At 38.7% G+C, this 26147-nt stretch overlaps 1 protein-coding gene and 3 long non-coding RNA genes across 6 annotated transcripts in view; 2 read left to right on the forward strand and 2 right to left on the reverse strand.

Annotated features, from left to right (window-relative positions):
* zfhx3 (zinc finger homeobox 3) overlaps positions 1–11557 on the reverse strand; it is a 333992-nt gene extending 322435 nt beyond the window's left edge. The window contains exons 1-3 of the mRNA XM_034680500.1: positions 11394–11557; positions 9107–9193; positions 214–263 (exon numbers count right to left, since the gene is read on the reverse strand). The gene's annotated coding sequence lies outside the window, so the exon portion shown is untranslated. The remainder of the gene's footprint in view (positions 1–213; positions 264–9106; positions 9194–11393) is intronic.
* Positions 11419–13884, forward strand: LOC117810590. Of its 2 annotated transcripts, none has more exons than XR_004630806.1 (4): positions 11419–11596; positions 12284–12362; positions 12524–12555; positions 13722–13884. It is a non-coding gene; the product is annotated as an uncharacterized LOC117810590 (long non-coding RNA). The 2 variants fall into 2 exon arrangements; XR_004630805.1 differs by lacking the exon at positions 11419–11596 and adding an exon at positions 11951–12164.
* A 6685-nt stretch (positions 13885–20569) lies between these two features.
* On the reverse strand, positions 20570–22846 carry LOC117810588. The gene is made up of 3 exons (XR_004630802.1): positions 22497–22846; positions 21665–21772; positions 20570–21001 (listed from the first exon to the last, which is right to left on the reverse strand). It is a non-coding gene; the product is annotated as an uncharacterized LOC117810588 (long non-coding RNA).
* Positions 22847–23031: 185 nt separating this feature from the next.
* On the forward strand, positions 23032–25825 carry LOC117810589. Of its 2 annotated transcripts, none has more exons than XR_004630804.1 (3): positions 23032–23093; positions 23737–23945; positions 24164–25825. It is a non-coding gene; the product is annotated as an uncharacterized LOC117810589 (long non-coding RNA). The 2 variants fall into 2 exon arrangements; XR_004630803.1 differs by lacking the exon at positions 23032–23093 and adding an exon at positions 23195–23296.
* Positions 25826–26147: the final 322 nt, after the last annotated feature.

The following is a 26147-nucleotide window of genomic DNA, read 5'->3' on the forward strand; positions in this document are numbered from 1 at the left end:
ACAGGGGAGCAGTTAGAGTGAATATGTACCATCTTATCTGACACATCTATTCCTTACTTCACTAAATAAAATCTACAATAAACCCCTAAAAGGAGGCATTAAAGAATTTCCTCACTTTCATCTATACCTCGATAGTTTGCTGTACTTTTTGACAGCACTTTCAGAGAATTTTAAAAACTTGTTTTTTGTCTGTGTCTTCAGTAAAGTACTCACCACTGAAGGAGCTTCAACACCACCATGAGGCCGCTGCATGTGGAGCAATCCTGAGGAGGAGAGAGATCAAACGACAGAGTCAGAAAAGGAGAGAAATAATGAGAGCAGGGAAACAGCTGGCAACATTCATCTTAAACCCTGATGGGAGCCGACGGCTGCGGTTAAGTAATAATAAACTACCCGACCTGCAGGTGTAAGTGGGCCGACTGAACAGACACACCTGGTTGGACGGGGCAGAGGTGTGAGGGGTGAGAGAAGTGTGAGGGGTTAGAAGTTTACACACTCAGGCGGTCCTACAAGAGTCATCTTTGTCCACTCTGTTACCAGACGATACTGTACACGGCACTTTCAATGCAGCCATCAAAATGGACTTTTTCTGGATTTAACCATTATGGGGTGTGAGGATTATAAAAGGCAAGTTAATCTAGAAAAAAGAAGCGCAGATTAGCCTAATGGTTAAATTGTGCAACCATATAGCAGGCAAGTTCGATTCCAGCCTGTGGCTCCTTTCCCACGTAATTCCACGACTCTCTCCCAGTTTCCTGGTCCATCCACTGTCCTCTACTTTCTCAATAAAGATGTAAAAGCCTAAAAATAAAACTTCAATAAATAAATAAAAATCAGAAAAACATTAAGTGTTGCTTAATTTCCAATAAAGAAACAGAGGAGAGCCAACACAAGGCTTGGAAACAGTTAAAGGTTTCAGGCAGATTCAGATTCAAACTGTTTACATGAACTCTCACATATTTACACCCTCACAACATAAAAAATCTAACTCTTCTGACATAAATACCATGTTTCTTTGATGGATTTCAGGAATATGTTTATATAGCACCAAGGCGTTGCTCTGCAGAATAACCTATACATTATTGACATTTTGGAATTCCAACAGTAAAATGAATGGGCACCATATGTTTTGCTGAGTAAGTCTCTCTACAGACTGCAGGGCTAAACAAAGGGCAAATGTTCAAGTTCATTTCTGTGAAGTTGTGCCGGGCTTTGAAAAACAAAACCCCAAACTCTCCAGCCTAGAAACACCCACTGTTTCATGAGTCAGAACGAATACCTACACAGATTAGTGCAAATAATTTATGACACTACTACTTTAAACACTGCTGACATGTTTTCGTTGCAACGGCCAAAGAGCAGAGAGAGGCAGAGAGGCTGACAGTCAAATTTCAGGCGGCTATTACCAATAAACAGAGCGGGTTGTTTCAGTGAGGGAGAACCGCACTTACAGGTTGTACAGGCCAGTGAGCTAGTATTTAGTGAAGGGATGCCACACAGACACAGACCTAACACAAAGCATACCAGCTGTTTAATGTCTGAACAAGGCCTTTGCTCTACTACTTCCAGAAAGACCAGAAACACAAATACATCAGAGTATGACTTATTTCATAGATATTTTAAGCTATAGTTCAAAAAGTAAATGTCTGCTATATATTATGTACTTCTGAAAGCCAGAAAACTAACGCCAGATTTTAGCATAAAACTTAGCTGTCAAGAAAAGTTTTATATTTCCACAACCAAGCTGGATTATGAAACCCTCCCTTGATTGTTATGTAACAGTGTTTCAGAATGTATTTGCCTTAATTATAACTTTGTTTTTTTAATTCACAAAATAAATCTCCCTCATGCTGCTATCGTATGTCCTTGAAAACTTGATATGCACCGAATAAAGGCCCACATAAAGCCAAGAGTGAACGTCAAGTTTATTGTACTGTGTTGCAAGCTCTGACCAATTACAAGGAATCAGACTTGTTGTTGCAAACAAGAGAAAGCAGGCCACAGATATGCAACTTAACTAAAGTCAGTTTCCCCCAGAAGGAAATTGTCAAAAATCTCAGCTATGGCTGGCTGGATGTTAACCTGTAAGTATTAACCCAGAACAGCTGTCCTCTGGCCCCGGAGAGCTCCAGGGTCCACCATCAGAAGAACAAGCCCTCAGTCCTGTTAGCCACATGCCGCATGTATTTAATTTTCAACATCTGCTGGCTCCATGCTTCCATGCTTTCCATTCCCACTGCACATTCTTCCCAAATTCAGTAGCTTCCTTCTTCAGTATTTGTAAATGTTGTTGATTGTGGAAAGCGTCCATGTTTACTTTGAATCCCTGGTTGTTCCTGGGCCAGCTCTAATTACTGGCAGCTGGTCACTCTGCTGCTTTGCTGACTATATTTTTTAACACATGGTTAGCATTTTCAGTAAAATGTTGTAAAAGTTAGATTTTTGAAAGCACACAGAAGCTGCAGCAGTGTGATATTTAATTTTTTTTTGTCATCCCAATTGGCACACATCTGAAATTACAAAAGAGAGGATGACATAAATGGTTTCATCATTTGTTTTTACCCCCAGCTGTAGATACTTGGTTGACCTCTCATAAATCAGTTTAATGGCTGAGTCAAATAACAAGATGTCACTTTCAATATGCAGAACGTACGCTACACATGCTTTCATTGATTGCCAAAGTGATGTCAACATCACTGTTCTCTGCAGTACAGACACTTTTACCTCAGAGTCATCATCTGTGTGAAAACTTTGGTATTTTACTTTGATTGCCAGACTATTGAATAACATTTTATTCATCCTCTAATGCCCCTAGTGTCTGACTGCAAAGATGTGAGAGGTGGGTGAGAGAGAGAAAGAGAGTGACTCTTAAGGAGCAGTCAGCTGCTCTTTGCCTGAGGACTTTGTCTGCTCTCACCTGCTCTGTTTGGCGGCAGAGTAACTGCAAATTTTACACAGTCTGGGACACAAATTGGCATTTTGAATCCTGGTTATTCCTCCAGTATAATCTAATTAAAAGACACTGCCAGTGGGGTGAAAATCAGAGCATTATAAAGTTTGATAGACAGACGGACATAAAAGTGTTTGCAATTTCACAACATACTGGGCACAAGTGTACAACTTCAGAGCTTTGGCTGGAAGAGGTTTGGGCTAACTGAATTAGCCCAACTACACGCTCTGCGGTGAGTGTGAGCACAATATGAGGGGCTGAAATATGATTTTACTGTAGTTCAGCTTTGAAGTGCAGCCAAAAATTGTGTGACTGACATTAGATAGCACACTATGGATGGATGAGTGAACTGGATGCACTGTGGGCACCAAAGGTGTTTTTATTTTCTTTAAAAGCATGGCTAAGTATAGGGTTTCCAGTCACATTCCACTTTGGAAATTTTTGAGTGAAAGCACAATTGAAAAGCAAGAAATGCACAACATGACAACTTTATACTTAAGGAAGAAGCTGTAAAAAAAAACTACAGGGTCAAGTTGAGAGATAGTCTTTTAAAAATCTGCTGCAGACACCACAATCTTTTTCCAAACAATTTACGTCCATTTCAGATGCAATCTCGCCAAAATATAGTTTTTAGTGTTTTTACCAGCATGTTGCTATTCACAGGAGTCGCAAGGGCTAAAGTCTAGCCGTGTGTGCATTGGCAGACAACAGGCACACAAGCGGGACTTGACAAAATTGGCTGTCACTCAAAACATCATGGTGAATTTCCAGGTCTACTGACTAAGATGATTTCAAAATTGAGGAAAGAAATTAGTTTTCATAAAAATATCAAAACAAGGGCAAAAAATCTCAAAGGTATGTAAGACCTTATTTGATACTGTGACCATCAACCAAAGTATGTATGTGAAGCAATGAGACAAGCTGATGCATTCCACTACCTGCCATCGTGCGTGCCTAATGTCATTTTCAATCAGGGACAAAAACAAGGTGGTCAACAAAGCTATCAATCTAAAACCAATTAAAATATTTTAGAAAAAATAATTTATTTCAAATTAATTGCATAAAGCAGGTCTTTGCAGGTATTTTGCATGTGCAAAAACTTCATCTAGGATTATGTTTGACCAGACTATCCATAAATTAAAGCATACATTTGTTTTAGTCAAATCATTTCCTTTGTTTGATGAGTGGGCGCTCTTTTTTTGCTGGACATTATCAAGAAACACGTTTGTACTAGAAAGACCACTGTTCACTGATAATGATGTTCTGAATTTTGATTAAAGAAAAAATGTGCTACATAAAATTTAAATACTAATCACGACTACCAATCAATATAATCCCTTGTAGGGAATACAATGAGCATAATGCAAGCCTAAGCCCAAGAATAAAAAACATTCTTTCTTTACTTTCCTACTCCAACTACTACAGCTCTAATCAATCTGGCTGAAATGGCAAAAACTTTATAAATCAGGTTTGTCCTGTAACCTTTTCCAAGACCTGTTGTCTTTACCACAGGGAGTACGGGTGCAGCTGCATCACACGCGAGGCTTTCTTTGAAACAAAACAATTCCAGTGAAAGATGCTTCCAAGGTGTTTGCCGTTTTTATTGCACTAAATAAATAAAATGAAAAAGAAGCTGTATGGGCTCAGGTTACCTTATACTTTATCAATGCCAATCATTAACCTTTTTTGATGAGCCTGTGGTCAATGATAGTGACCCGTCTTCTTACAAGCGTGCCATGTAAACAGACTTACAGACTTGCACCCTCACCAGCTGTAGAGTTCAAGTTAAAATGCAGAATATGAACAAACTATATTTAAAAACACTATGTGATTTGGATTGGGGAAGCTAAACTGAGGAACCACAAAAACAGCCAAACTTTCCAAAGTATCTACCCTAATTCAGATACATTACCAAAACTTTCTGAACATGCTCCTGTCCATTACACACTCTCAGAAGACACTCAGCTCTGAATATTGTCAGTAGTTTTAACACATAATGAATTACTAAATACAGTTGCAATTCTTAAATGAACTTGAACCTCTCATTGGTTTAACTTCTGGAAATTAAAAAAAGTGAGACTAAAAATAGAATAGTATTCTAAATAAGCCAATAAATAAGCCAAAGCCATAGACTGTATAAAATATGGATGTAGTATCCGTGACGTCACCCATCTGTTCCTGAGAGCTGTTTTGAAGCAAATCAACGGCAGCAGCCATATTGGTAATGCGGAACTCAACTAGGCAGAGTGTGACGTAGTGTGAGCCTCTTAGCCAATGGCTGTGTGTTCCCGACCGGGAGTCACGTCAGTCATGTCCTTATTTGGGCAAAACTCATAATCTTAATATCTTCTTAACCGTCACGTTAGAAAAAAATTCACCCCCCGTACAGTGTGTGCCATTAGAGAGATTAGCGTTGTAGGGCCAAGACGTTTTTTGAACCAGGCTGTAAACATGTTTATTAATGCTGCAAAGATCGTCTTTTTCCCATTCATATCTATGTGGTTTCCGGTGTTTCTGCAGCCAGCCTCAAGCGGATTTTCGATGTATTGCAGTTTATATCACTTCCGCATTGGCTTCATCGTTTGAGACCGGAGTTTGCCGCTTGGCCAAAGCACAATATGGACCATCTTAAAAGACAATAAATAACCATAAAGCTCCCTAAAATATGAAGGACAGCTGTGTGAAACTACAGAGGAAGCAGTAAAACAGGACAGGGATGGAGATGAATTTTTCTGTAATGGATAAAACACGGAACAGTAAAGTAAAGGAGAACAGGATATACTAAATCTACATCTGTGGGAGCTTCAGACAAAAGCTGTCAACATAAAGAGGAAATAACCATCTCATATTCGCAATAGGAGAAAGATGTGATCCAGCTATTGTCCAAACAATGAAGACAATACATCACTGCTGCATAAATGCTAGAAAACAAGCGGTCTTATTTCAGTGCTGACCTGGCAGGGCAATCCCAACTGACCTGTAACAACTGATCCTTTTGCATTTCTGTGACGGTCATCTAAAATAAAGAATGATATTATAACCACCCAGTAACCAACTTTAAATATCTAGAATGAGCTAAAACTGAACAATCTTAATGTATCTGAATGCATTTTTCTTAAGACAAGTAGACATCTCATAGAAAGTAGAACTGATTTCTTGGTTGCACATCACAAATACAACATCAATTGATAATGCCAATTCAACTCATTGTAAAAGAAGAAACAACTATTAGATATGTTTAACCTCTTGTGCAGTATGCCAACATTCAGCCAGAGTAGTTGTGCATCTGAAAATGCCTACTTTTGTGTTTGATATAAGGTTGTACTAAGCTTGGGTTTCTTTAGTGTAATGCTCCGTCATTTTTGCACTATCACGGTCTGTTCATAATTAAAGCTGGGGTTGGTAGTCTCGGAAAACTAGCATGAATTTGAATGTAGCATTTCCTCATGACTCCGTCTAACCCCTCCCGCCTTCCCCTCGGAGCTCCTCCAAAACGACGCAGATTGTATAAAAGTTATCTGCAAGTAATGTTCAGATGCATGCGATTCATTGTCAAACAAAACACCTTTTGGATGCTGCAATGTGGATTTGAAGCATGCTGCCTTAATGGACATGCTCTGTTTTAAAAAATTACTGCTTATCACATGCAGAGTGCATGCCAGCCTGAACTCAGACTTAGTTTAATTTATGCATTTCGTCAGCAGAGGGTCTGTTAAATGTATCCATATCTGTAGTATCCTCCACTCTCATATCTACAGAGGCCTTTTTTATCATTTGACAACAAATCGTTCCTGATCAAACAAGACCTTCAGGCTGACCAACTCAGTCAAAATGCATCCAATATGATTCTTAGGCAGGGCAGCAACAACAAAACATTCAATTTCTGTGCACACGGTCTGTGAAGTGTGAAACATTTTTTGCGTAATTGTGTCTGCATTTATTATCCATCAATATCTTGTAGACATTGTATTCCTTTCTTCTATTCATAATTTCACATGGTACATTTCCTGAGACACTAATGAAAAAAGAATAAAAGAAAAGAAGATCATGAAAATGGCTACTGGGTTTCCTCTCTGCCTATTCTCTTCAGTCTATGCTAGCAGACAATTTTTTTTATTAATTTTATTTAATTATCCCACAAAGCTCTTTTTTTACACTGGGCCATCTCTGCCTGTGTCCTACTCCCACTGTGTGAGCTTTGTAATTTAATAAAGCTTCATTTAAAAGAGAAGTTGATTAAAAAATTAAGCTCCACTGATCACCACAGCTTCAGCCCTCCCCATTTCATGAAAAGATCCAATATTTCATATTATGAACATGTCGGGCAGAAATTATCACCGCAGGACAAGTTAATGCTTTCCACACAATCATATGACAATGACAGCAAACCCCACTACGGAGAATGTCCCATTTAGAAACAGAGAATTACAGGAGTTCAAATTATTTCCCTCTCTTACTCTGGGTCAGACCTTTTTTTTTATTCCCCTTGTTCTTGCTGTCTGTCTAGCACACAACTGTTAATTTTTTCATTCATAATTCATGTTTTTCTACCACCTCAGACAGCAGGTGACTGCCAAAACTTGCCCTACGCAGCTGTGGAGGAGATTTCTTATATTTCTACGTCTTTTGAGTGAATGATGACACTGTACAGCAATACTGGACAGAGGAGTGAGAGAGATTTAAACCCACTGCCCTCTGCTTGGTTTCACTGTACAAAAATTGCACCAACTGCCTCTTTACTTAAACTCAGACAGCCGCTTTGAAATACAATCTCCCCAAGTTATCCCATCTGTGCAGCAAAGTGTACACATTCACTAATAGAGAAAATGTGCAAGCTGTCAATTCATATCATAGAAGTAGAAGAAAAAAATAAATGATAAATGTTAAATCTGCACAGCAGCTTAAAGCTAAATACCGTCTCACTGCTGGAGAAACATAATCCACACAATTAATGCTTGAAAATTATAGCCTGGATCTAGTGGCAGTTTTGAAACCATAAGTTATTGATTTGGAAATGAAAACCTGTACTCTTCAAGGTTAAATCCAGTCCAGCCTCATTACTGCGCTGTCCTTGAGAGGCCCGCACCAGGGCTGCTGCAAGGAGCAGAGAGGACTGCTTTAATGAAGGTGAATTTAATGGGATTTAATGTAGCTGGGGGCAATGGAGCAGCAGAGATATGGTTTTAACAAAGAGCAAGGGACCAAGGGTACAGCCAAGAGAGCAGCCATTTTCCTCTCTTTTTATTTATTTCACATTTGGCCGAGCAGAGTAAAAGCACGCCACATTTTCATCTGAGTCAGCCTTAAGAGTCGCTGGTTAAACTTCTGTAGGCAGGACAATACAGGCCTCTAACTTTCTATGTTTGTGTCCACACTGATGTTGTGTTACAGGGCACCATTTACACAGATGAGGGAAATCTGACATGATATTTGCATTCCAGTGTTACATTAACCTTCATCCATGATATTAAAAGCCCAGTTATCTTAAGAATATTCTTTTAAACCTCACTTGAGTTGAGTTTTTTCAAATTCCCCCAACTTCTGCTTTGCTTTTACAGTCTTAACACTGTGATAGTGTTTTTATCCTGGGGGGGAGGGAAAAACACACTATTGACTGAGGTAATGTGATTCAAGATAACATGATGATGGAGGCAGTTTTCCACATTCACAGTCATGAGTGAAACATCTTTTAGGGGGCCCAGCAGGGATCACAGTAACATTTATAATCATTCACACACAGCGATACTCAGGCCTACTGTATTTCTCTCTCCAGCTCTTCTTACTGAGCAAGTGTTTTGATAGACTAAGCAATTGCATCACATCAGTCCTCTCTAGTTCATCTTCGTGCAGATGCCTCAGGCTGTTTAACACAAAGCTTTAGGACAACTTCTACCATTTCTGATACTTTCACAACCTGGTTATATTATTAATTGTGTGGAGCTCTCACAGATGCTGAATTACATTTGCCTCATGCAGTTTGGACCTTCAGCTGCGAGGTCATGATCATATAGCTGTGCCTTCAGCTCTTCTCAGCTTGATGTGAACAATGTGTGCCTCCTGCAAATAACATTAAATGGCCCGCTCCTGCAGTAATGCTCCATAAATATGTCCAAATCTGGAAAAGCATTAAAAGGAAAAAAACAAAAACCTTAATACCTGATTTTTGAGCCCCCAAACAATCACTCCTCTTCTTTGTTCTCTTCCATCTCCTCTTTGAAAATCTGCTGGAGGGTTGACAGGGTGCTAATTCACAAACAGAAAGAGGAGGAAAGCACAGATGTGAGTACAGGTGCCAGTGCTGCTGTCATATATTTCATACAGTGTGTGTTGCTTTAGGACTTTGTTGATGTTTAAGCTCATTACTGGTCATTGACCCCCCTCCAGAAACGAAATGCTCCTCTTTGCCTCATTTCTTCCATAATCTTCATCATCATGCTCTTCTAGAAAATATTTCATCTTAAGTTTTACAGAAATAAAACTCCTCACTGCCTTTTAGATGCTGAATCAGACTGCCGAACACTATAGGGGGTATAGGTTTGAAAAAAACCTCTGACAGATCAAATGCACCAGCTCATTTAGACATTCATTTCAAAGACATTTACTCTCTGCCAGGTCAAGCATCTGTGGGGATGATATTTGAGCTTAGAAGATGAGGAAATGAGTACAAGGCAGAAGCTATCCAGTCTGACTTTTTTTTCCTGTCCTGAGACATTTGAGAACATCAGAGGAAGCAGCTGAGACGCTTGAATGACAGGGGTACAAACCCTGGATCAAAGGTCAACAACGATTCACAATGCATTCAGACAAACCACAGCATAGTCCAGCTGAAAACAGGGATGTTATTAGAGTATTTGCATTTTAAAAAAATGGAAAGTGCTGCTCAGCAACCACGGATTAGTAAGATCTACTTACTTCTAAGTATCATCTTGAAACCATTTTGTTTCAACTTAAAATAAATGCTCATTGAGGAAATCAGAACATTTACCACTATAACAAAGTGAAAAAGAAATCCTGGATTGGCGAGAAGCCTTCACATCTTCTCAGTGAGTGTTGACAATGATTGAAAAGGATAAAATGTTCTCTGAGATCTTTCATCTTCCTCGGAGAGCTCCCCCGCTGACCTGCATGCAAGAAACTCCTTCCAGATTTTTCTCTTTCCGGTGAATGTCATCTTTATTTTAAAGTGGACGTAGGGAACCTTGTCAGGGCCAGTTAATTTTTCAAAATTACTAAAAAGCTTTGATAACTATAAAACAAGCCAAATTGTTAACACATCTGCATTTTCCATTTAATCTTTGACTTTCATTGGTGCTGTCTGTAATCCCTCAAACATGACTAATAGGAAACATTAAGTACAGGTTTGGTAACAAGTGGTTTTAATTAAGATACTGCAGAGGACCTTGGAAAAAAGGCAGATTTTTTTCAATCCTTTTTTACAGAGCACAGTTATTTTTTCTTTTAATTTGCAGACGAGGACATGCTCAGACCTCAAAAAGAAAAAAAGCTTGAATTAAATGACACAGATTCATTCAGAGTTTAGCAATCATATCACATGTTTTACCCTGACCATTTAAGAACTGAGATGTAACTGCTGTTATGTTGACATAAAAAGCTCATAAGCTGCTTTAGGTGATGGTTGACACAGTTACACTATGGCCTTGGAACTTTTAAACTACATTTTTTAAGGGCAAAATCACCATAACAATCCATTTAGAGGCAAATAGGTTTAAGCACTGTGCTGTAATGTCAAACACTTGTTGCTTCATAATCAATGAGTGTCAAAAGGCAAATATTACTGTGTGTTTGCATGCTTGTTTGTGAGGATTATATTTGAGTGAACGGTTGTGAATGATATATAAATAGTAGAAATGCCGATGGTATCCCAAGAATACAGATACCCAATTTCAAAAAGACTGATATACTTCAATAAGCCCCTGTGAATGCAAGGCCATTGACAGCCATTAATTTGGATAGAGACTGAAATTGAGACAAGGACTAATGGGTTCATATTCTTCCTTGCCATGAAAAGCTTTAAGGAAATGACAGATTCATTCAGTTTGGCAATCATATCACATATTTTACACAGACTGACCCTTTAAAAACTGATATGAAACTGCATGATGTTATGTTGGGCGTGCCATCCAATTGATGGTGCGTTTAAGGCCAGCTAATGACTTTCAATGCAAGTCCAGATTATGTTTTCTAGCTCTTCAGACACGTGCATGCTAAAGGTCTACTTAGCCTTACCGACATGTCTCTAGATAACTTTTGCATTTCATTGTTGGATAGGTTTCCCTCATTGCATATCTTGTTTGCTAGACCAGCTCTCTCGCTTCTGCGCCAAATTAGAGGCACAAAAAACGCATGAATGTCAGGTGTCTGTTTTTCTTAATGCAACTTAAAAGGGTAAAACGTTTTCGGACAGTCCTGTGGGAATACTTACCGCTGCATTTAGCACATTGTTTCATGGTTCCCATTTCTTTCCTGTTAATGTAAACGCCTCTGTCTGTTGCACAGCAAAGAGTACCTGCAAGTACTTTACGCAGGTTGCGCCTCGCTCCTAAATTAGGCGTCACTCGGAAGTGACGTCTCTGGTGGCACCTGAACGCTGATAGATACTGGAACATAATGCAAGCAATAGTATTGGTATAAATCTACACAAACATTTTAATTAAATGAAATGACTGTTCTTTTCATTTTCAAAAATATCATCGAAACAGCCTCAGAAAAAACCCACAATGAATATAAATGTGTGTTAAATTTGAAGAGTTAATTTGCAAAAACAGTTAACTCACTTTTAAAAAATTTAAAACGTGTTTCAAAAAACATACTATTTCTATTACTACTTTTGGAATTATCAATCAACTGATGTTGGGTGGCTTTGACTAAGTCAAAATGACTTTACTAACTAGAGGTATCTTAAAGATGTAACTTTATTAAGAATCTATATAAAAAAGAAATATGTTTTTTGAAAATGTATAAAAGCATAGTTATCTGTTTTTGCAAATGAACTCTTCATTTCCAAAAATAGGTTAAGGGTGTCATCTGTTTGTGTGAATCAACATAAATGAAGCCATTCAGCTAGGACCTGAAAAACAAAACTCTGAACTGAGAGTGGCTGAAAAAAAAGCTGTCCTGTTCATTACACTTTATCAACTCAGTGCATGTCAAATTTGGATACATCTTCTAATAGATTTACTCTCCATTGATTAAGGTTAGTGTCCATTATCTATCCCTGTGTTTGGGATTTGAATTGATTTATTAGTAACCACATTAAAATCTATTTCCCATCATCTGGTTTTTCAGTGTTGAGTCTGCTTCTTCACTTTACAGTTGACAACTTGCATCCTCAACACTGCTGTGACAATGGAGTTGCAGAGCAGCAAAAGAAAGCACTCATCACCCATTTAAGGTCAGTATGTGTCCATCTGGAAAAGACATTGACCCAGGATAGTGGTACTGAAGTCTCTCTCTCTCTCTCTCTCTCTCTCTCTCTCTCTCTCTCTCTCTCTCTCTCTCTCTCTCTCTCTCTCTCTCTCTCTCTCTCTCTCTCTCTCTCAAAATGCCTCCCAGACTTGGTGGTGTCCGTGACAGGCCCTCTCCTGGTGAGCTTGCCTACATGATGAATGGCCACCTTTCTACTTTTTATCGACTCACTAAATCATGCGCTTACCATGCTTTTATGTGCCTTTTTTGTGTTTTGTTTTACTTTTACCCCATTTTTTGAATGAAACTCCAAAAGGCAGTGGTTTCTTTTCTTGGACTTAACAGCATTCTGATCTTGAATGATTCATCATTGCATTGGTATCTAGATTTAGGTTTGTGATCTAGCTTAAAATCAAGCTCACCCTGACAAAAACGTCTATCCTGCCATTCTGAGAGGGTGTACATGTATTAGTGTGTCAATGAGGGCCGCATTTGCAGCTGGTCAGAATGCCAGACATTTACAGGCAGAGGAGGGGTCCAGATGTTGTCTCCTGAGGTTAGATAAACTGTGAGATAATGTAGTTTAAAACTGGTATTTAAACACATCCAAGGCTGTAGTGTTCTTAGAGAAGCCTTTTTAAAGAGTCCTGTATAAAATCTTATTTAAGATTGATTACACTTAATGCAATACGTTGTGACTTCTCAGTATTTCAGGTGTGTTTTGCTGCGGTGCAGCAACAAGACAGTAGCTAACAGAGGAGACAGACAAATAAAGAGTAAAGATCAGCAGGACATGCTGGGATCTCCTCAGAATAAAATTAATTTTCTATAAGAAACAAGAATCAGTATCCTTAACCTACACCTTGCAAGTTGTTTTTTATTTATAATACATCATAGTAGTGATGCTGTTAAGTAGAAAAATGTCCTAACACCAAAATGATGCTCTTCAGTTGTAAACTTTGGCTCCTTCACAGATTAGAGCAGTGGTAGCTTTGGCCCGATTCGATGTACTTTACCTCCCCCTAGTGGACAGAGAAAATCTTGTCTTGACTTTTGTCTTGAGTGATGCATGATTGATTTTGTCATCCACAGAGAATCAATTAATACATATTGACAGAATCAAATGTGCAAATGGAATTGATTAAAGTTTTATTCAGTTACAGAAAATAAAGTCTGATGGGAGAAATTCATGAATGTTGTATATATTTTGTGACTTAACATATTTTTTTATTTGAAGTTGACAAGGATCCTAAAACAGTCAGTGTTAATGGCTAATTTTAACACTTTTCCATTAAACTCTGTTGCAGCAAAGAACCCTAATCTGCAGTCTGCTTACAACTTGCAGGTTTTGATGATCTATCAATCACAGAGGCAAAGCTTAAATGTGCGAGCCCCTGTCAGGGGAGGTCTGACCTGCGGCCTAGCGTGACATTCAAGAAAGGAGTGCTACTCACCCAGGAAATCCCATTACACCAAAGTATGATGGATATCAGTACTGGGAAACCTCATATGTGGTCTGACATATAATTTGTTATAATTTGTTAAAAAAAAAATAAAAAAATGGAAGGACCGGTTTCACCTTTATACCTGTCTTTCACTTTTTGTCCCAATGCACATGCCAACTCATTCTTCAGACAAGAACACAAAAATATATTCAGGTTAATGTTTGGTTTGATGTTTTAAAATGTTCTGGCTACAAGGGGATTCTTCATTTTAGTTCAATATAAAAATATTATTACATAGAAGGAATATGTTCTTAATCGTATCATGTTATTTATAGTATCTCTAAATAATAATAATAACAACAATGATAATAATAACAATAATTCTTATTTTATATGTGTGTATGTGTGTATCTATAGCTATATACAGTGGGGCAAAAAAGTATTTAGTCTGCCACTGATTTTGCAAGTTCTCCCACTTAGAAAGATGAGAGAGGTCTGTAATTTTCATCAGAGGTACACTTCAACTATGAGAGACAAAATGAGAAAAAAAAATCCAGGAAATCACTTTGTAGGATTTTTAAAGAATTTATTTGTAAATTATGGTGGAAAATAAGTATTTGGTCATCCACAAACAAGCAAGATTTCTGGCTCTCACAGACCTGTAACTTCTTCTTTAAGAAGCTCTTGTGTTCTCCACTCGTTACCTGTGTTAATGGCACCTGTTTGAACTCGTTATCTGTATAAAAGACACCTATCCACAGCCTCAAACAGTCAGACTCCAAACTCAACCATGGCCAAGACCAAAGAGCTGTCGAAGGACACCAGGAAGAAAGTTGTGGACCTGCACCAGGCTGGGAAGAGTGAATCTACAATAGGCAAGCAGGTTGGTGTGAATAAATCAACTGTGGGAGCAATTGTAAGAAAATGGAAGACATACAAGACCATTGATAATCTCCCTTGATCTGGGATCATGAGAACGGTGAGCAAAAATCCCAGAACTACACGGAGGGACCTGATGAATGACCTGCAGAGAGCTGGGACCAAAGTAACAAAGGCTACCATCAGTAACACACTACGCCGAGAGGGACTCAAATCCTGCAGCGCCAGGCGTGTCCCCCTGCTTAAGCCAGTATATGTCCAGGCCCATCTGAAGTTTGCCAGAGAGCATATGGATGATCCAGAAGAGGATTGGGAGAATATCATGTGGTCAGATGAAACCAAAATAGAACTTTTTGGTAAAAACTCAACTCGTTGTGTTTGGAGGAAGAAGAATGCTGAGTTGCATCCCAAGAACACCATACCTACTGTGAAGCATGGGGGTGGAAACCTCCATGCTTTGGGGCTGTTTTTCTGCAAAGGGGACAGGACGACTGATCCCTGTTAAGGGAAGAATGAACGGGGCCATGTATCGTGAGATTTTAAGCCAAAACCTCCTTCCATCAGTGAGAGCATTGAAGATGGAACGTGGCTGGGTCTTCCAGCATGACAATGATCCCAAACACACCGCTCGGGCAACGAAGGAGTGGCTCCGTAAAAAGCATTTCAAGGTCCTGGAGTGGCCTAGCCGGTCTCCAGACCTCAACCCCATAGAAAATTTGTGGAGGGAGTTGAAAGTCTGTGTTACCCAGCGACAGCCCCAAAACATCACTGCTCTAGAGGAGATCTGCATGGAGGAATGGGCCAAAATACCAGCTACAGTGTGTGCAAACCTGGTGAAGACTTACAGGAAACATTTGACCTCTGTCATTGCCAACAAAGGTTATGTTACAAAGTATTGAGTTGAACTTTTGTTATTGACCAAATACTTATTTTCCACCATAATTTACAAATAAATTCTTTAAAAATCCTACAATGTGATTTCCTGGATTTTTTTTCTCATTTTGTCTCTCATAGTTGAAGTGTACCTCTGATGAAAATTACAGACCTCTCATCTTTCTATGTGGGAGAACTTGCAAAATCAGTGGCTGACTAAATATCTAAGGATCAGATTAGCTTGATTTTAACCATGTAGTAGGACTCCAGTGCTGATCAATAAAACAGCATATATGATGTGAGCGTATATGGACAAAAGTGAACAATAGAGGGAAGTCCCTCTTTGTTATGAAAGTAAAAAACACCTTATCAACACCACAGAGACTAAAAAAGGCTGTTTAAATAAGTAAATGTCACCTGCACCCCCTGTAATGAGGCATTTTTAGTACAATATCACTTATCTCTGAACCAAAGCAAAGGTTAATCGGGTATCATCCTCACTCTGTTTGTTTGCTTTATATCACTCTTCTCTGCCGTATTGATTATTCAAGCTAGGAGAGAACCATGTACATTTTAGCAAACATTTGATGAAAGACTTCCCAGCACGAGACCTTTTCTCTTTATTGACATTTTTGATGACATTTGTCATCCTAATAAAACGAACAAGTCATGAATATATTTTAACATGTAAATAGCATTACTTTCTCAGTGGTTCAATCAGTCTGCCTTCATTCCTCACATTGCGTGTTTACCTGTGTTTGTTTATGGATAATGAAACAAACAAACAGACATTGGGACAAATTTCACAGAGAAGCTTCCTTACTCACTAAAAAATTGTCAAAAGTGACATTTTGAAAAAGTGCAACACCTAGTGCAACACCCAAGTGGATCAAGAAGACTAAACTTAAAAAAAAAAAAAAAAACGAAGGTTATGGAAGAACAGATGGGATAACACATTAGGAAGAGGAACTAAGTTGAGTACACTCATAGAGGCACTGTCACTGAACATTTACACGTCCTGGTGGTGATTCCACAAAAAACAAATACAAGCACTTTAAGCACTTTGTAACTGAACATTTTAAAAGTGCTATATAAATAAATGTTTACTTACTTACTTACTTACATTAGATATGACGATGAAAAATTCACAGCAGTTCCTAAATACAATTGCGTTGTTATCAGCAATCCTGTTCTTTCATATGAGGTCAGCAAATCACAGATCAAATGATTAACATTTCCTATTCTTCTCTGTATTCCATATTAGTTTACGCTCTGATCTCATTCCCATCATAAACTTATCCTCTGCCATCATTATAATGAGGGCTCTGTTGGGTTGAATCAGGCCCTTTCCTTGACACTTTAAATGAAGAGGCTTTACCAACAGGCTGCGGTTGAAAATCCAGATAACTGCAAGGCAAATGTATTCTAATCTCTTAATTCAATCTAACTGATCTTTGACCACTGAAAGCATTTTCCTTGTTAAACTGTAATCCCTAGCTGCCTCATCTCCCCAAACTAAATATGCAATTTACATACATTACAGCCTGCGGCCTGTACAGTGCAAGCACGAGCGCAGGAACACTCCTCACTGTGAATGTGTGTTTGTCAGAGACAATCCTGCAGCAATCAAACACAAGCAGGATACAATTTAGAGAAACATGGAGGGAATTTAAACAGAGCACCCAATGTAAAATTAGCCAGAGGAGAGTAGTGGTCTTTGGCTTGCTGCTGACCTCAAACTGCTTTAATTAAATGGGGAGTTTCCTCTTCCTCTTGAGTAATAACTAGCAGTGCTCCTCTGAGGCCTTTGGCACTGGCAGTCAAACAGAGCAGTGATAACTCTACCTGTAACCCTGCTTTTATTATCATCACTACTATGAAACAGTGCCCAGGTGATTCCTGAGGGGTTGTAAATTCACAATCATCTCCTTGCTGTGAAGTTGTTTCTGCGTACAAGGTTACCTGTGTTCACAGAGGTGGAATTAGATTCATTACGTGCCCTCGTTGAAGAGAGGGATCATGAATGATCGTTCCTGTCAAAGTGCCTCTCTGCTCTTAACAAAGTTGATGTTCTCTCAGCAACGTGATCCATCTCAGACACTTATGGGGCTTATTAGATTAGACTCCGGGATATTTACTTATTCATTAGCAACCAAATAAAAAGGGTTTATGCCTCAAAGGTCAGAGAGAAACACTCTGCAACAACTGAAACTTCTCTCCTATGCAAATCACCTCAGGAACTTTCACCGTAATGCTGCATTTTATGTGTGTCAGTGTGTGTGTTTTTGTGCGTGTGTGTGTCTACTATCTTTTAATTGACAGACCTGCCTGTGTCTGCTCCAACCCTCCCACAGTCTGATGGAGGCAGGACACAGTGTTCCATGTGTGCAGACAGAGCCACAGGTAAACATTATTGTCTATCCTGCCTCAATGGTCACAAAGGCGTCTTCAGGAGGAGCATTCACAGCAACCACACTTACAACTGCAGGCAAGTCCCATCATAGATCCAACAACATAATCCAACTCACCTTTATTCAACCACATTATAGTCATCGTATAGGTCTTACATCCCCCAACGTAATTCAATCAACTCGTGACAGGCAATAACACCACTGGTGATGAGAATTTAAAAACACCCTTCTTTCAGGTTGAAGTGAGAAGTTATACTGTGGTGTTAAAGTTATCACCTCGTGGTGAGTAGGTTGGCCTATATATGATGCAGAAGGAACTTCACCTTTTAATAGAAACGCAATTCAAACATCAGTGGGATCAGTCCGGACATGGAAGCAATAACATAGATGATAACACAGGACTCCAAATCAGTGGTGAGATATGGCTGTAGAGTCTTTCCTTCCCATGTGAGAAGCTTATTAAGCCTGTCTGAGCAGACACCAGCTTGTGTCATGACTCAACTTGCTCTTGATAGTAGGCTATGCCTGATTGCACTTTGGATTGTGAGGTTACAACATTTAAAGGCAGAAGAACAAAATTTGGAAGAGGAAGATGTCCATTTCTAAAACATCTGAGTCTTTGTCTTACAGATTCAACTCTTGCAATTTCATACAACAAAGTCTGTTGACAACATTTTGGGAGGGTGACCGCCGTCTGAAAAAGATTTTGAAAGTTAAACGAATGATAGTTGTCTTATGTGAAGTCACCTGAGTTGGCATTATTGGTATTTAGGTTAAAAGCTTATTGAAATAAACGTGAGGTGTAGAGATTGAAAGAAGTGAGTGCCAATTGGACTTCTATGGGTCCATATTCCTGCTTGAAGATTGAATTGAACTCTGCTTTAGCATAACACATCTGTGTCTTTGACCAGATTATCAGCAGATCAGTTGCATCGAAAAAATATAATATATCTATATATCTATATCTCTGGTTTTCCTTTCTGACAGCTTTGTGCATTGCTAAATCGGTGTAGTTAGTATGAACCTAAAGCTGAACAAACTGAGTTTAAAGATAAAAACAAAACGGTACTGTTTTTTTTCTCAGCGGCTCTCTCAACAGTGCCATTGTTGCAGACTACAGTCAGAAAAGGTCAGTGGCAATAGTTCTATCTTCTCTTGCAGTTCTTTTTTTTTAACAAACAAAAGTTTCAATTCAAAATGTATAATAATTTGAATTTAAACTACAAGCAGCTGCATACATTTGTTGGATATCCTGTCTTTTCAGATCTTTATATTTGCAGTTCATACTTGATGAAAAAACGTTGTTTTGTGGTTTGAGAAAAAAAACGATTCAGTAGTTTCCTAATAGCAGTAAATATGTGCATCCATTTCCATTTAAGTTTTTATGTGCAGTCTACATTTAACTTTAATGGAATTTCACAGACAAGCAAGGAATAAGTATATGCAATGAATGGAGCAATGAATAGTCCCTGTACATGCATAATTAACATGGCCGAGCATAGATAAATATTTGCTCTGCACTTTTCTGAAAAGATGTTGCTCACAGCCCCCTGAAGCAAAGGCCAGAGCTACTCATTTAAATGTTTACTCCACTAATTAGCCTGGCTTGCATTAAATGCTGTTATACAACTTACAAAGTAAGCCAGAGGCACATCCACACGAAAAAAGCATTAAACAAGACTTTGGATGCAACCAGTCATTCTATACTTTTCCTCTGAGCACTCTTTGTCTTGCTGGTTGGTGTTGATGTTCCACAGAAGGCTCATCTGGGACATTGTCATGCAGGACCATGTCAGTGGAGCACAGAGGGAGAATCACGCTCCTTCTCTTCTAGTTTGATTAATACGCTCCTGATTGGCTGCTGAGAGGACAGCTTTGATGACTGATCGCTCTGACATGCGCTCCTGTTGTCTGACTTTGTAGAGCCATATTTGAATCAGTCTGAGGGCGCACAGATTGCTCTCTTTCTAATGACTATCACAGAGGGGTCATCAACATCGGCTGACATCTGCTCCGCTTAACACCATCAATACCATCAAGCATCCCGGCATCCACGCCCACTTTTTATTGTCAGTGGTGAATGTAAGAAGCTGTTGTTGACATCAGGATATCAAATCAAGATTTTTTTAATCAAGACAGGTCATTACAAGTGGATTAGAACTAAACCTTCTTAAACTTTGATTGATATAATACACACTTCAACGGGTGAGCCGAGGTTTTCTCCACTTGTGTGTGTGTGTGTGTTATGTCTTTACAGTCACTTTTTGTGAGGTATCAGTAAGTGATAGAAAAGACAAGCTGACCACATTTTTTTAATATTAAAAAAATGTCTGATTATTTTCATTATTTTGCCACATCATCTCTTGCTGTGGGCTGAGATTTGTGCCACTAGAAACTGAAATTGAATAATAATATTGAATTTGAAAAGCATGTTTTGAAACTGAATTTATTTGCTTTGAAATTGTATTTAACCTACTTGAAAATTCAACTCTCAATTTTCCTTAAATTCAAAAATAAAAAATTCAATTTCAGTTTACACTAATTAGATTCAGTTTTACAATTCAATTTCAGTTTCTAGTGGCACAAATCTCAGCCCATATCTTGTGCCAAATACTCAGTAAAACATGTAATGAAAATAGTTTATGTTTTAAATTTGCATTTTAATGTATATCAATCCCAGAATATTTTAAATGAAGGGATGTTAAAGTTACTTATACTACAATTTATCCTGAATAAAGACACTTACATATTCAAACACAGTATACTTCAGAAGTCTCTCACAAAGGTTAGGTGTTCTCTCTGATTTCTGCCATGTATGGGATATAGACAACATTTTTGTTGGCTTTTACAGCAAATGTAATGTCACACTGGATAGAGGGACCTTGTGGAAGTAAAAAGTAGGTATTTTCTGTCAGGAGATGTTTGCAGCCGTCGTGAGTAAAAAGCAGAGAGCAGAGGTGAAGACTGGAAAAGCCAAGAATTTCCTCTGATGGTTCTTTCCTCTCTTTAATATCCAGCTGTGCAGAATGAGACAGACCGCATCAACAGTCACAGAGCCAAGGGGCAGACAGTGGCCACTCTGTCCATCAGTGCACCGCTGCAGGCAGAGGCCAGCAAGCAACAGGTAACAGGACACTAAGGTTTAATATCTCATATACAGAGTTCTGGGACTGAAATGGTCCCAAATATGCCAGATAAAATATCCCCTCTCTATTTCTGGGAGTCGTGTTGATGCAGGCCAGAGGCAGGAGGTGTATAGGTTACATTTTGGGAAGGCAGACTTTGAATTCTGTGGAGATTTTAGCAGAGTCTGGATTCAGTTTCTCTTTAGAAATGACTATAATTGCAGAGGGACCCCTTCTAATCATTACACTTTTATTGCAGCACTTGGTCCAAGATTTAGTGTCCAATCAGCACGATAAAAACCAGATACACATTTGTTGAAAGATTGCACAGAAAAAAAATTGATGATTGTCAAATGCACTACAGTATATGTTGCTGGATTGTTTTTCCATCCAGCACTGTTTACCCAGATCCACAAAAACACCTCCTCTACATGCCTTGTCTTGCTTTCACCTTCACAGCACTTACACACCTGGCAGCATCATTGCCTTCTTCATCCCCCATTTATCTCCCTCCCTGTATACACACTCACACACCTCTCCGAGCTTCATTCTCACCTTGCAGTATCACCTGAGCCCACTGCGAACTCACATTATTCTCTGCTGAGCTCAGTCCCCAGCTCTGATGTCACCCAGGGGTCTTGACATCCACACCAAGAAGACTGCCTGCATTGGAGACATTTTTTAGTCACTGAAGCAGCAACTCCTCCTGCTGGTGGAGCGAGTGAAACACATCACAGAGCTGTGTAGCTGCCCCACAGATGTGTTAAAACCTCATTTAGACAATCCTACCTTTTCAATTGTACAAACCTGCAATTGTTTGTTTTTTATTTTATCCTAAGTACTATCACAATGTACAGTTCTACACATATTAGTAGATTGTGTAGCTGAACAGATATGTTTATGTTTTGTTATGTTTTTTTAATAGGTTTGATTTGATTTGGTTTTGATTTGATGTCTTTATTTCAAACATGTAAAAGTAAAATAGTAAAAAAAGTACTATACAAGTCGAAAAGAAGATATAGTGATACAAAAGAAACAAAATCAATCAGTTCCATTAGCAAGCACTGAAACAATTTACTTTACATGTGCGAAAAGGAGTAGTAAGAAGTAAAAACGTATCTAATCCTACCCCTTCACTATTATCTGGCATTATACTAGTGCACTCCCACACGTCAAATCTTCATATTTACACCGACAATCACAAGTAAACCCCTCGTGATTCTCAACACTTGTCTACCTCCTAGTACCTCATGACAATCATTTCTTTATACCTCTTCCTGAACTGGATTATGTTCTGACATTGCTGTAGCTCCATATTGAGACTGTTCCACAGTTTTACACCACAGATTGAAATACAAAAACTTCTCCTTGTGGTCCGAACACTCACCATCTTTAATCTTAACTTCCTCTGAAGTTATAACACCCCTCCATAAGTAAGCCCATTCGAGGTGCAGAGGCCAAAGTATCCAGAGTGGCTCAGAGGATTCAAGAGAAGCTGCTCACACATCTCAGGGGCCTGAACACCACGGACAAAAAGTTTCATGCCCTATAAGGTGTTGTCTTTTTTCTCCTTTGCCATGCTGTGAGAGCAAAAACAAAAGGAAAGGACACAAGTGCAGGCAAATAAAATTAATTAAACAAAAAACAAAGGGGTTATAGTCCAACTGAAAATCCAACAAGAAAAAACAAATTTAAATTGTAATGGAATAAATCCAAAGTTGTCTAACAGAAAGTCTGGAAAAGATGTAGGTAAGACTCAAAAGAAGGCATTATGAACTGACAAAGACAGAAGGGAAGCAGAGAAACGAAATACACAATGGACAATCAGACACAGGTGCAACACAAGACACAGGTGAAACTACTTAGGGTAATCAAAGAGCAGTGAAACACACAAGGACAGGAAGTAAAGTGAAACCAGACATACAGGGAGCACGAAGTACAAAATAAAACAGGAAACACTGGGAGGATGTAACAGAACAATCAGGTATAAATGAAATATAAGAATAACTAATGACAGACAGGAAGTAATACAATGGAACACTGAAAATGCAAAACTTAACAAAAGTAACTCATGACATCCTAGGTCTGTTCAGTCAGTCTCAGAGAGGATGACTTTGGATGTTAAACTTTGTACAAAAAGAGGACATGTTTTCCTTATTTTCCCTCTTGAGTCTGCTTATTCTTCAGGTATTTTACTTCTGTAGTTCAGTTTGAGTGGTTTTGGCTTTAGTGTTAATCCATTAGATTCTTTAATTATGTTAGGATGTGGTGAAATCCTTGGAAGCCTGTTAACTACGAGTGGCATTTTTAGCTGAGGCAGTAGTTGTTAAGCGGACTGTGGAACCAAAGGAGCTAAAGACTGAACTGGTGAACTGATTCGACTTTGGCCCGCAGCTCTGCAAACATAACAAATATAACCATGGCTTGGAATATTAGGCCAATTTATTATTTTCTAATCGTTCAAAAAAATACATTACTAAAACTTTTCAGAAGTGGGTCTATAGAATCTTCTCTACATGTATAATGTTCTCTACCTTCCTCAGTATGTACAGTATACTCTTACCTGTGTCTAACAGTCGGTAAAGGTCTTGAGAATCCTCAGATGGTTATACATCTGTGTTTTTCAGGCCTACCTGCTGCTTGAAGAACCATCAAGTGAGCATTGGCAAAGGTTTGGGAGCTCCTACTGATCCTGCAGCCCCTGGAATATGGTGTGAGACTCTACACCTGGCACAGCAGCTGCAGCAAGAATGGACCGTCTGCTGCAGGAGATGCTGCTGAGGAACAAATCAACGTATAGCAACAGATGTGGCTTGCACCTGGATATATCTTTCAGGTATGGTATATCTAAAAGAGCGAGCATGCAGATCATTTTAATCCATGTAGTAGTAGTTAAAGTCCAACTGTGTTCAAAATAAAAAATAAATAAATATAGCATATTTAATCAGGGTTTTGTCTGTCTGACTGGACATTTTTTTGTATACTCAAAATGTATCCGGACTTTGAGCTCTCTTGTGATAAATGCCATACTTGATGTCTGTCTGTCTCCCACAGCTCTTTCAGGCAGCTTTCCTCCAGCCCCCACAGACTGGCACTGAGGTGTACAGACATGGTATCAGTGCCAGTGTAACCACAGCATACCAGAGACACCTGTCCACACTAACAAACACCTCAAAAGAAGCAACAAGTTAACCAGAGGGTGAAGAAGGGCTAAAAGTTCCCTACAGAGCACAGGGAGCAAGAAGTAATGCACAGTTCTATCCTACAATCAAGCAAGTTACACATGACTGGAGAAGAATACTTGTTTTATGATGCTGTTTAGATTTTATCAATCATGCATATATGCATCAAACATAATTTGTCTGAGACGGGATATGAAGTAAAAATGTATTTGAAGCAGGAAAATTATAGAGACTGAATTTATGCAGGTTGCAAAGGCAGAGTGACACAGATAGTGAAAAGACATCTTTGAAGTGTGCACAGTATAACCATTGCAGTATGTGAACTCCATAGAGCATGACAGTCATTCCTGTCCTATTAGAGGTTTGATTTGAGCAAAGATGAAAATACCAAATAATGCCAGCAGAGGGTGCACAATGTCTGTCCAGAAATGTCTTGGCCAGGGAAATGAAGGCTTTTTTCATGCAGTCATAATGTAGTTTTAAGTGAATGGAGAAATTGTTGTATTTTAGGTAATATGGCAAAGTGAGCATTTTCATTGGAAGGATCACTTCACAAAAAGACTACATTGATTTTTTTTTTTTACACATCTATGATTTACAAAACATTGGCTTCCCCTATATGTGAGAGAGAGCACTGGTTGTGAATGGAGCTTCTGACCTGATGACCAGAAGTTGTGAACATTACATCACAGTGATGTAATCACAGATGAGGGGTTACCCGTCGGAGAAACTCGGAGGGGAAGCAATTACTCAATAATTGTGCAGTAATAATAATACTAGCAACCTGATCACGTAATGAAAACCTTTCTTTCCGTATCACTGTGTTTGTTTTATACTTTCATTACTGAAGCATAACTACACTAGAGAGTATTGAACATTTATTCTCTCCTGGGACTGACAGCAATCACGTGAACAACACTGGGTATAATCTAAAGAATAAAATGTACCAGAACCATCAAGAAAATTGAGCATCCACGCTTCCTTAGAAAACACTCATCCATCACATAAATGAGCTTAGCTTCAGTGACGTGTTCTATTTCCATATGAGACAGTATCAGGCCGGTGACATGTTGCCTGAACCCAATCAACGTTGAAAGAAGTTATATAACATTATATAATCCCATAAAGCAAAGTGGTCCAGTGTAATGAGGGGGAACTTCTCAAAGTTGACATCATAGTAATATTTATTGTATGTGCTTGGCTTGCATTCTTGTCAGGCGTGTACAGCACATTAGCTCTTATGGAGCAGCCAGATTCCTTTCAGCTAAAAGAAAGACACGTGCTGCAGCAAGGGGACACTGTGGAGGACAGCGGGGACAGATCGGGTCAAGATGAGTGCATTAATTTATCCTTCAATTTAATCTGTGGTATTTTTTACTCATCAAAAAGTACTGACAAATCTGAATGGATAGAAATTTAACAAAAAGAAAAATGTGAAGTCATACTTTTTGTTTCATCCTTGTCTTACATCATTAGGAAGTCTTGCTGCTGTGATTGATTTTTCTCGTTGCTTAAAGATCACAATCACCTAATAAAGATGCAACATATACAAACACAAGATCTAAGAGTTTAAATAGTCTGCATATAGAAAATGATGTAGCCATTTACTCATGGCCTGTTATTTTCATTTCTCTTCATAAAGTCAAAACAAGGCATGCACAGTTCATAGTTATGCTACAAGCCAGTTTTAGAACCAATGGAGCAGTTTCAGTGTTTGATACCTGAATAGATCTACTTGAACAAGATACATTTGCTCCACAGAGCTTATTGGAAACCTTAAACCTATTATACAATATCCAGTTGGCAAAATTAATTGTAATGGAAGTGTAAGTCTGGCTCTATTACAGCAGAGTAGT

The sequence above is a fragment of the Notolabrus celidotus genome, chromosome 3 (assembly GCF_009762535.1).
Source record: "Notolabrus celidotus isolate fNotCel1 chromosome 3, fNotCel1.pri, whole genome shotgun sequence".
NCBI lineage: Eukaryota > Metazoa > Chordata > Actinopteri > Labriformes > Labridae > Notolabrus > Notolabrus celidotus.